Source organism: Pimephales promelas, chromosome 2, assembly GCF_988280905.1.
Source record: "Pimephales promelas chromosome 2, fPimPro1.hap1.1, whole genome shotgun sequence".
Classification (NCBI taxonomy): Eukaryota; Metazoa; Chordata; class Actinopteri; order Cypriniformes; family Leuciscidae; genus Pimephales; species Pimephales promelas.
In genome coordinates, this window is record NC_142770.1 from 44,449,642 (window position 1) to 44,459,138 (window position 9,497).

At 38.6% G+C, this 9,497-nt stretch overlaps 1 long non-coding RNA gene across 2 annotated transcripts; it reads right to left on the reverse strand.

Annotated features, from left to right (window-relative positions):
• Positions 1 to 1,770: 1,770 nt before the first annotated feature.
• On the reverse strand, positions 1,771 to 7,977 carry LOC148997588 (uncharacterized). Of its 2 annotated transcripts, XR_016168964.1 has the most exons (4): positions 7,644 to 7,977; positions 5,197 to 5,317; positions 2,270 to 2,383; positions 1,771 to 2,193 (listed from the first exon to the last, which is right to left on the reverse strand). It is a non-coding gene; the product is annotated as an uncharacterized LOC148997588 (long non-coding RNA). The 2 variants fall into 2 exon arrangements; XR_016168963.1 differs by lacking the exon at positions 7,644 to 7,977 and having other exon boundaries at positions 5,197 to 5,519.
• Positions 7,978 to 9,497: the final 1,520 nt, after the last annotated feature.

The window sequence follows — 9,497 nt, forward strand, 5'->3', positions numbered from 1 at the left end:
AGGGGTTACTCCGCTTCGCGTCACGCCTAACAACGCCCTTCAGCCGTGCAATTCACCATACAGCACAGCCTCTCGTACCTTATTGCTTACGTTACGTGTGTGTGTGTGTGTGTGTGTGTGTGAGAGAGAGAGAGAGAGAGAGAGAGAGAGAGAGAGAGAGAGAGAGAGAGAGAAATTAGAAGCAAGCAGAATAGGCCTACAGTTTTTGTATCACGCATCTGTGTTTAAAAACTGAGCTCAAACTCGATTCTGAAATTCTCTGAATCAATCCAGAATTGTTGGGAAGAGAATAAATAACACAATATCACATACATTATACATAAACTGTTCTTTCCTGTATGTCAGATCAATATGTGTAGCGTGCCAACATGATGCTTGATCTTACAGACTGCTTTTCTCTCACGTGTCATGTGACCAGTGTAATCACTGCTTTTGCGGTTACAAAATCGTGTTTCATCATATTCATCGAAATTATCGCAAATGCAATTAATCGATCAGGCCTAATTGTACATCATAAAAGCAGAAGTAAAGCAGAATAAAGCAGAAGTGTTAATGTTTGAGGTGTTGTCGTCTGATCATGTCCGATTTCAGTTCATGAGTCTTTTTCCTTCTAGGCCAAATAAATACTGTCTTTGTGTTAAAGCAGGGGTCTGGACTCTGGGTCTGTAAAAAGCTGCTATAGGCTGAACATTTTACATTTCAGAGAGAAATAATGCAAAAATGTGAATAGGCTATATTGAAAAATCTTGCTGGGATTCGGTGCCTTTTGTGTCCCCTGTGAAGATCAGGATCTTACTGGCATCAACATGCCTTAGTCATAAATAACACCACTTTATTCCAAGCATATTGAAAGTCATGCAGAAATAAATATTCAGTGAGTCTCAGTCAGTGGTGAAGTGAGTTTTGCTGTGAAATAAAAATATTCTCTCTGAAAAGCCCCACTGGATAAACAGGTTTTCTCACACATGCTTCAGACTTTGTTTTCTAACCCATTAATGTCTTAGAAATGTTCGCAGCCCTGAATGCTTTACACATTTAGTACTATGTTAATGCTCTGATTAATCTCTGGGACTGGATAAATGAATATGGGTTTGGAACGACATGGAGAGTAATTAATGACAGAAACTACATTTGTTGGGGAACTCACACTTTAAATAATCTGCTGTGTTTGAGACTGTAAGTTATACTCAGATCTTTTTTACTGTAAAAGATGATCTTGTGTCTGCAAGGAGAATAAAGGTCATGGGTGTAACAGGTACTGAATGAGTCATGGAGAAAATGAGCTCAGAAAGTGTTTAGTACAAAGACACGATCATTTTATGCATCGTATTTAAAATAGTGTGTTTGCATCTGGACTTAAATTGCCATAATTAATTCAGTTTTTTGTTTACAGTTGCAGTAAATGTTTCAACAAAATGAAAAACTTGATTTAGATAAAGAAGCTTAAACGGGCAAGACGACAAATAATGCAAATAATGACAGAAAACAGCAGATGATACAAAGTAACGTGTCTCATCCCAAGAGGTCATATAACTGACGTTTTGGGACGTCTTTTGACCATACGTCAATATCCGCCTTTTTAGGGCCCCCTTAAACGTCGGTAGATGAGGTTATGGGATCCTAACTCTACCCCAGACCTAAACCTAACCCGTCACCTAACTGACGTTAAAGGTAAAGCGTCAGTTGTATGACGGCCCGGGATCGCCATCTAGCGACGTTTAAGGGGGCCCTAAAAAGGCGGATATTGACGTATGGTCAAAAGACGTCCCAAGACGTCAGTTATATGACTTTTTGGGATGAGACTGTGTTGGTTTCAAGATAAACAACCTGACATGAGGAGTATCATATTTAACATGGAAAAATATTGTAACAATCAATGAAAATGCATTATTTCACTTCTGACTGACACACATACAATTTTACATTCGGAACAAAAAAACAAAAAAGAACTATACAACTATATGGAAATATAATAGTGTTTACACACACTATTTACACCTATTCCTGTTATTTCCACAAAGCCTAATAACTGACACTGTTTAATTCTCCCGCTGGGGAAGAGTAAAGGTCTGGAAACCTTTCTGGAAACTATTTCATCATGTTCTTCTGTAATGAATAAAGATGCTGTCAGGATCTTGAGAGTCCAGAAGAAACTTTAAAGGAGCCGTTTCCTCCTCTTCATCATTATATACACTGAAATATGAATGAAATATTGATCATCAGAGCTGCAGTGTATGATCTCAGAAATGATGGCCAAACATGATCTTACATTAGTTGCAGGAGTCCTCTCATCATTGATCCAGATATCATGATCTCAGCTCATGTTGGATCTTCTCTGATGATTCAGATACACACTTTACAGGTGTGTGTGGATCCACTGGAACTGGGAATGAAGAAACATAATATTATCTTGTTCATATGCTTTTCTTATGGTTTTATCAAAAAGGCTTGCTGTTTCCTCATTTTTGTTTGTTTGTGTATTTAGTTATTGAGAGGAAAGTGCAGCACATATTCATCTAAACATAACTCTTAGCAGTCTGGTTGTCTGTTTACTGTACAAAAGGCCCTCAACTAGTTAAGTATAGTAAAGTATAGTATAGTATTAGTTATGTCCACTAGGTGGCAGAACGTCACTCATCTCTGTGTCTGGTGTTATTGGGTGTTATTGGGAGATATTGGGTGATATTTGGGTGATATTGTATGATATTGGGTGTTATTGGGTGATATTGGGTGTTATTGGGAGATATTGGGTGATATACGCCTTATTCACAGCAGCGCCATCTTTGACTTTTAATGAGAATGAAAGCGAGGCTGAGGGATAGACTTGCATCTCTTCAATGGGCTGTACTGTTATTTAATGTGTTTTCGGATTGTTCTGCTCATGGAACACTGGAAAAATATCTTTCCAAGAAATTTCAGTTGACAAAAAACTCCCGACAATGTAAATTGTGGAAAATTGTAAGTAATCTAGGAGCTTTATTCAGCTTTTTACAGCGGATGCCATTGGAAACACGGTAAGTATATCCCTCACGGCCTTACTTTCATACCTATCATGGCGCTGCTCTGAATAAGGTCTATTGGGTGTTATTGGGTGATATTGGGTGATAGTGGGTGATATTGGGTGTTATTGGGTGTTATTGGGTGATATTGGTTGTTATTGGGTGTTATTGGGTGATAGTGGGTGATATTGGGTGTTATTGGGTGATATTGGGTGTTATTGGGTGATATTGGGTGTTATTGGGTGTTATTGGGTGATATTGGGTGATATACGCCTTATTCACAGCAGCACCATCTTTGACTTTTAATGAGAATGAAAGCGAGGCTGAGGGATAGACTTGCATCTCTTCAATGGGCTGTACTGTTATTTAATGTGTTTTCGGATTGTTCTGCTCATGGAACACTGGAAAAATATCTTTCCAAGAAATTTCAGTTGACAAAATACTCCCGACAATGTAAACTGTGGAAAATTGTAAGTAATCTAGGAGCTTTATTCAGCTTTTTACAGCGGATGCCATTGGAAACACGGTAAGTCTATCCCTCACGGCCTTACTTTCATACCTATCATGGCGCTGCTCTGAATAAGGTCTATTGGGTGTTATTGGGTGATATTGGGTGATAGTGGGTGATATTGGGTGTTATTGGGTGTTATTGGTTGATATTGGGTGTTATTGGGTGTTATTGGGTGATAGTGGGTGATATTGGGTGTTATTGGGTGATATTGGGTGTTATTGGGTGATATAGGGTGATATTGGGTGTTATTGGGTGATATTGGGTGTTATTGGGTGATATTGGGTGATATAGGGTGATATTGGGTGTTATTGGGTGATATTGGGTGTTATTGGGTGACATTGGGTGATATAGGGTGATATTGGGTGTTATTGGGTGATATTGGGTGTTATTGGGTGATATTGGGTGTTATTGGGTGATATTGGGTGATATAGGGTGATATTGGGTGTTATTGGGTGATATTGGGTGATATTGGGTGTTATTGGGTGATATTGGGTGTTATTGGGTGATATTGGGTGATATTGGGTGTTATTGGATGATATTGGGTGTTATTGGTTGATATTGGGTGTTATTGGGTGATATTGGGTGTTATTGGGTGATATTGGATGTTATTGGGTGTTATTGGGTGATAGTGGGTGATAGTGGGTGCTATTGGGTGTTATTGGGTGATAGTGGGTGTTATTGGGGGATAGTGGGTGATATTGGGTGATAGTGGGTGTTATTGGGTGATATTGGGTGTTATTGGGTGATAGTGGGTGATATTGGGTGTTATTGGGTGATAGTGGGTGATATTGGGTGTTATTGGGTGATATTGGGTGTTATTGGGTGATAGTGGGTGATATTGGGTGTTATTGGGTGATAGTGGGTGATATTGGGTGATATTGGGTGTTATTGGGTAATTTGGTGTCTTTGCCATTAATAGAAATCCAGCACAGCACAGTATTATCAGTGTGAAGGAAAGGCACTGTGTGTTTTTAATAACAGGCTACACCTTACAAATCATTACACGCGATATGATTATTTTGCAATAGTTTTATTTTCAGAGCATTAGTATTATATTCTGGTAGTTTCTCTAGGCCTTATGTGTCCTCGCCGCTGGTTTGATTGGAGTAAAGGAAAAAACAGCCCCATTGAGGTGTATTGTTGTCTGGCCTTACTGGCACACATCCCAGATTGGTGCAAATTAAACATATCCTCAACTAGGATTTCTTAGGACTTTTATTATGTTGTTCTGGACACCTCATAGAAATTATCTATGCTGAAAAAAATCTTTTATAGTTCTATTTTTGGCTCCAAAATGAGCTACTTTGCCTGGACTATAATATAACATAAGCAGCACACGCTTACTGTTGACTTGCATGTGCTTTGAAATGTACTTTGCTAGTTTAAAACTTAAGTTGAGTTCATGTTGTCAACATTGTGGATGCCGTGGTGTGGAATAAACGGTCAAGCCGCGATCGCGCACCCCTGAGCTCTCTATCGCACCCACGAACACACACAACACAACGCAGAGCAGCAGAGCGAGAGACAAGAGGGTTTCTATGAGACCACATGAAATCATTCATCACAATATTAATCAGAGCAACTACCATTTGCAGAATTAACACAAATATGGACGCATGGTATTTCAGAAACAGATGATTCCCTCACACATTTACTGTTTGAATTATGAGTGATTGTTTTACTCACAGTTCAGTCTTCCATCATTAAAGCTGCTCCATCTGACAATCTTCACAAGCTTCATGTTTTCAGTGGTGTGTGTCTTCATCTCCTTCTCTCTCTTCATGTGTTTACTCCTAGTTTCCATCTACTGTAGTTTAAATAATAAAATAAATAAAAAGAACAAACATCAAAATGAATCTGTTCTCTCGCGAAGAGAGAGAAGTAAGGATCAGTAACGTTAAGAGAGAAGTAAACAGCGAAGTTTCGTTTAACCGACTCTACCGCCTGATATTAACACTTCTCTCAGTCTAAAGATCATCGTCTAATAAAGGCTGATTTATTCTTCTGCGTCGGACTACACCGGAGCCTCTATTACTATATATAGACTATGCTTTTGCTTTCATTTATACTGCTGCATCACATGTGAAACCGAGGTAGGGGTTTCCGCACCTCTACAATTCTCAGAATTGTAATCGAGTCATTCTACGAAACAGTGCTTACATTCAAGAGCGTAACTTTGGGTCTACCATTGGGGGGGTTAAACTCGCAGCATATTTATTAATCTATTTATTTATTGAATTAGTTCTTTTGTAAAAAATAGAAATAGATTGTGATACTTTTATGATTTAGGCTACTTAACGTAAATGCAGCTGTTAACTTGACTATTTATGCCATACTGACACAGTAGTTTAAGAGGCTACAGTACATGCGTTTTCCTGAAATTTAAACTCACGATTATTTAGACAGCGTGGGAAAAGTCCGACACCACAAAAAAATAGGATACAGGCTTATAGGTGCACCCACTGTGAGTGGACAAGGTGTCAGTATGCTCATCAGGAGATGTTTGAGTCATAAATGGTAAAATAAAAAGGCTATTGTTACTAGGGATGGGTATCATTAAGGTTTTATCGGTATTACTACTCTTACCGATACTGCTTATCGATCCGGTACTTTAACGGTATTCTTATCGGTTCTTTTTGGTGTTTTTTTTTTTTTTAAGAATCAAGAACATAATTAACTTTATATTTTGAAATGTAAAATAAATGTAAAAAAGTAATGCTTTAACAAAACGAAGAAAAAAATTTTTGTTATGCAGCAGTGTGCAGGCTTTTATTGTTTTATATACAAAAGATAGGATACAATTAATCAAAGATACAAATTATATACACAGTGCTTTAATTGCAGTAAGGTCTACTAACATTACTTTTTAGGTAATATATTCTGTTTGAAAATAAATCTAATTTAGCAATCAAATGTAAAATAGCATTGTATAGTTTATCATAGATAGATTAATGCTTATTAAATCTAAAGTTGCTCATTCAAGTGCTTTTGTTGTTTGATTTGCATTAATGGCTGAATCGTCAGCAGATTTATTAGACTGCTGCCCCTTTAAGACCGAGAGCAAATATCTAATCGGTAACTGAAGCACCATCATTTTCTCCCTATTATTTACATCCATTTAAGACATAATTGTGTTTAGGTGAATGTCAGAGCTGGTCATTTTGACATTTTTATGTATATTTGATAGTTTAGGACACACGAAGCCCAAAGTAGGCTATACTCTTCTTGTCTCGTTGCAGTCCGTTTCGGAGCGCGCACCGCCTTGTGAACAGCATCTCTTGCGCAGGTTTTTGTGTTTTTAATAGCCATTTTATGATCTAGCAACAGTAGAGACAGCATTTTGCAACAAATGCGATCGTGCTGATTCTGACGGCACGTTTGGGTTTAGGAAGAACTGACAGCGCAGCGCTGTGAAGTGAAGGAAGTTGCGCTGGACAGAGCATGCGTCTCGTTTTTAACGGGTGTATCTCAAATATCTTCTTATAATCTTTTGAAGCCGAAATCTAAAATAAAATTAGAACAATATCTCAGATCTAAAGTGTAACCTCGTTTGAATGTTTAGTTCTGTCCTCATTGTCACATTCAGCAAGGGCTGTCGTTTTGTGCGCGCTGTGGCTCCGCGTGAGAGATATCTCTCTCTCTTCTGAACTGCGAATAGCAAATTTGCATCACAGACAAATGGTTTAATTAAAATATAGCTTTATATAGAAATGGCTGGCGAGATAAACATGTTCAAGATAACGTCTTTATAGGAATAAATTGTAACCTACGTGTATTTACTTAATTTCTCCTACCGACAGCAGAACCGATAACGTCCGAGCTTATCGATACAGCGGTCTTTCAAAATTCAGCACCGGGGCCCGTTTAATACCGGGTTTCGGTACCCATCCCTAATTGTTACATTTATTTGGGGGGAAAAGCTGCATATAGCCTCTTTAAAGGACAACTCCGGCGCAAAATAAACCTTTGGTCTAATTACACATTGCTACCTAGTCAACCGTTATCTGAGATTTGTTTTCATGATTGCCGAATGTAAATAGTTTTATCTCTAAAATCAGTTTAGCCTATAACGCTAGTATAATGCTAGTATATAGGGCATAGAGTAATGACAAATAAAAATCGCTTGTTATTACCACTAAAAAGGCTCAAAATAGCCCCACACCAACACGACAGCATAACAAGGGTCCCTACATTCAAACCGAAGCATTGAGAACTTTGTCAGTGTCCATACAGTTTAATAAGAAGATATTTTATACACACAGTCAACTTCGCGAATACAGGAAGAAGCCATCTTTGAAAAATAGTCTCTACCAGTCGATCTACGAGCGCCGATCCAAGTGCGCTGAACTGTGCAGAATCTCATATGGTCCATTGTTTCCGGAAGAAACACAAACACAAACCGTTTACTTGTCTTCAATATGTACACGTAGCCTACTGTTCACGCTCACCTTATCACCTTATTCACATCTCACTCCAGCGCACTTGGATCGGCGTTCGTAGATCGACTGGTAGAGACTATTTTTCAAAGATGGCTTCTTCCTGTATTCGCGAAGTTGACTGTGTGTATAAAATATCTTCTTATTAAACTGTTTGGACACTGACAAAGTACTCAATGCTTCGGTTTAAATGTAGGGACCCTTGTTATGCTGTCGTGTTGGTGTGGGGCTATTTTGAGCCTTTTTAGTGGTAATAACAAGCGATTTTTATTTGTCATTACTCTATGCCCTATATACTAGCATTATACTAGCGTTATAGGCTAAACTGTTTTTGCGCCGGAGTAGTCCTTTAAATAAAGTGTTTAAACCATAGACTGTAAAAAATAGGTTTAAACACTAGCCAGCAGTGGCAGCTTCCACTTAATTGATTTTGTGTGTGTGTTCAATATCATGTGTGTGTTATAAAAATAAAAATAAACAAGACCTTAAAGATGAATCAATTGCATCACTGTATCGGTACCAATAAGCATCAAATGTATTATGCACAATTCAACTCTCAATACATTACACAATACAGGGTGGCATACTGGACTGTAGCTTGCAGCTGAACAGATTTCACATATTGGTGGCCAAAACTCACCATCCACTAACAAAATCTAAACAAAAATCATGCAAATACAAAAGAAGGCCTATTTGTAAATCACATTTTAAGGTACGTTACAACATATTGGCTTCAACTTAACACACATCCCATTCAGATAAAAGCACCAAACACCTGTTTACGTCTTGGTGTAAAAGAAATGAACTGTGCACACACTGACTTCTTGGTTAAGAGGTCCAATTTGTCCTGATGGATGTGACACACTGCAACATGGTTCAGCCTCTGCTGTGTCATAGTTGTGCGTAACCAAGTCTTTAATCGTCGAAGAGCACTAAAGCTCCTCTCTGCCTCAGAGGACGAGACTGGTACCACGAGGAGTAATCTGATCAGAGTTTCAACTTCAGTAAATAAGCCTCGCACCTCTACTGGCAAATCTTTGAGAATGTCTGTAGCTTCTCCACAGGAACTGTACATGTAATCGTGTTTGAACATAGGTAGCTGGATTTCCAGCAGCTGGGAATTAATTTCTGGTTAGTCATGAACCACCGGATCAATCTTTCCAGAAAGCAAGGTGTTCTCCAGCTTTTGGAGGGTAAGAAGACCACCCTGCTGGAAGCGTTCAGTGAACTGTGTGTTAATGGTGTCAAGTATCTTATAAAACTCAACTCTGTAGTATTCCATAGGAGTTTTAGGACTGAAACCACTTGATTCTCCACTATAGCGCTTGGGTGGTTGTCGAACTCTTGGCATTGTTATGGGTTCTAAGTCTAAAGAATTCACAACTGTAGATGCCCTCTCAAAAAGTTGTTGGAAGGCATCATCACTCCTCTTGCCATTGAGAGTAGACTGAACCTTACAAACAGCAGCCTGCATGCCAGAAACAGTCTGTGTCCTTCTCTGAAGAGACCTGTTGAGACACTCTGGCTCTCCAATAACTGCTTGTGCCATCA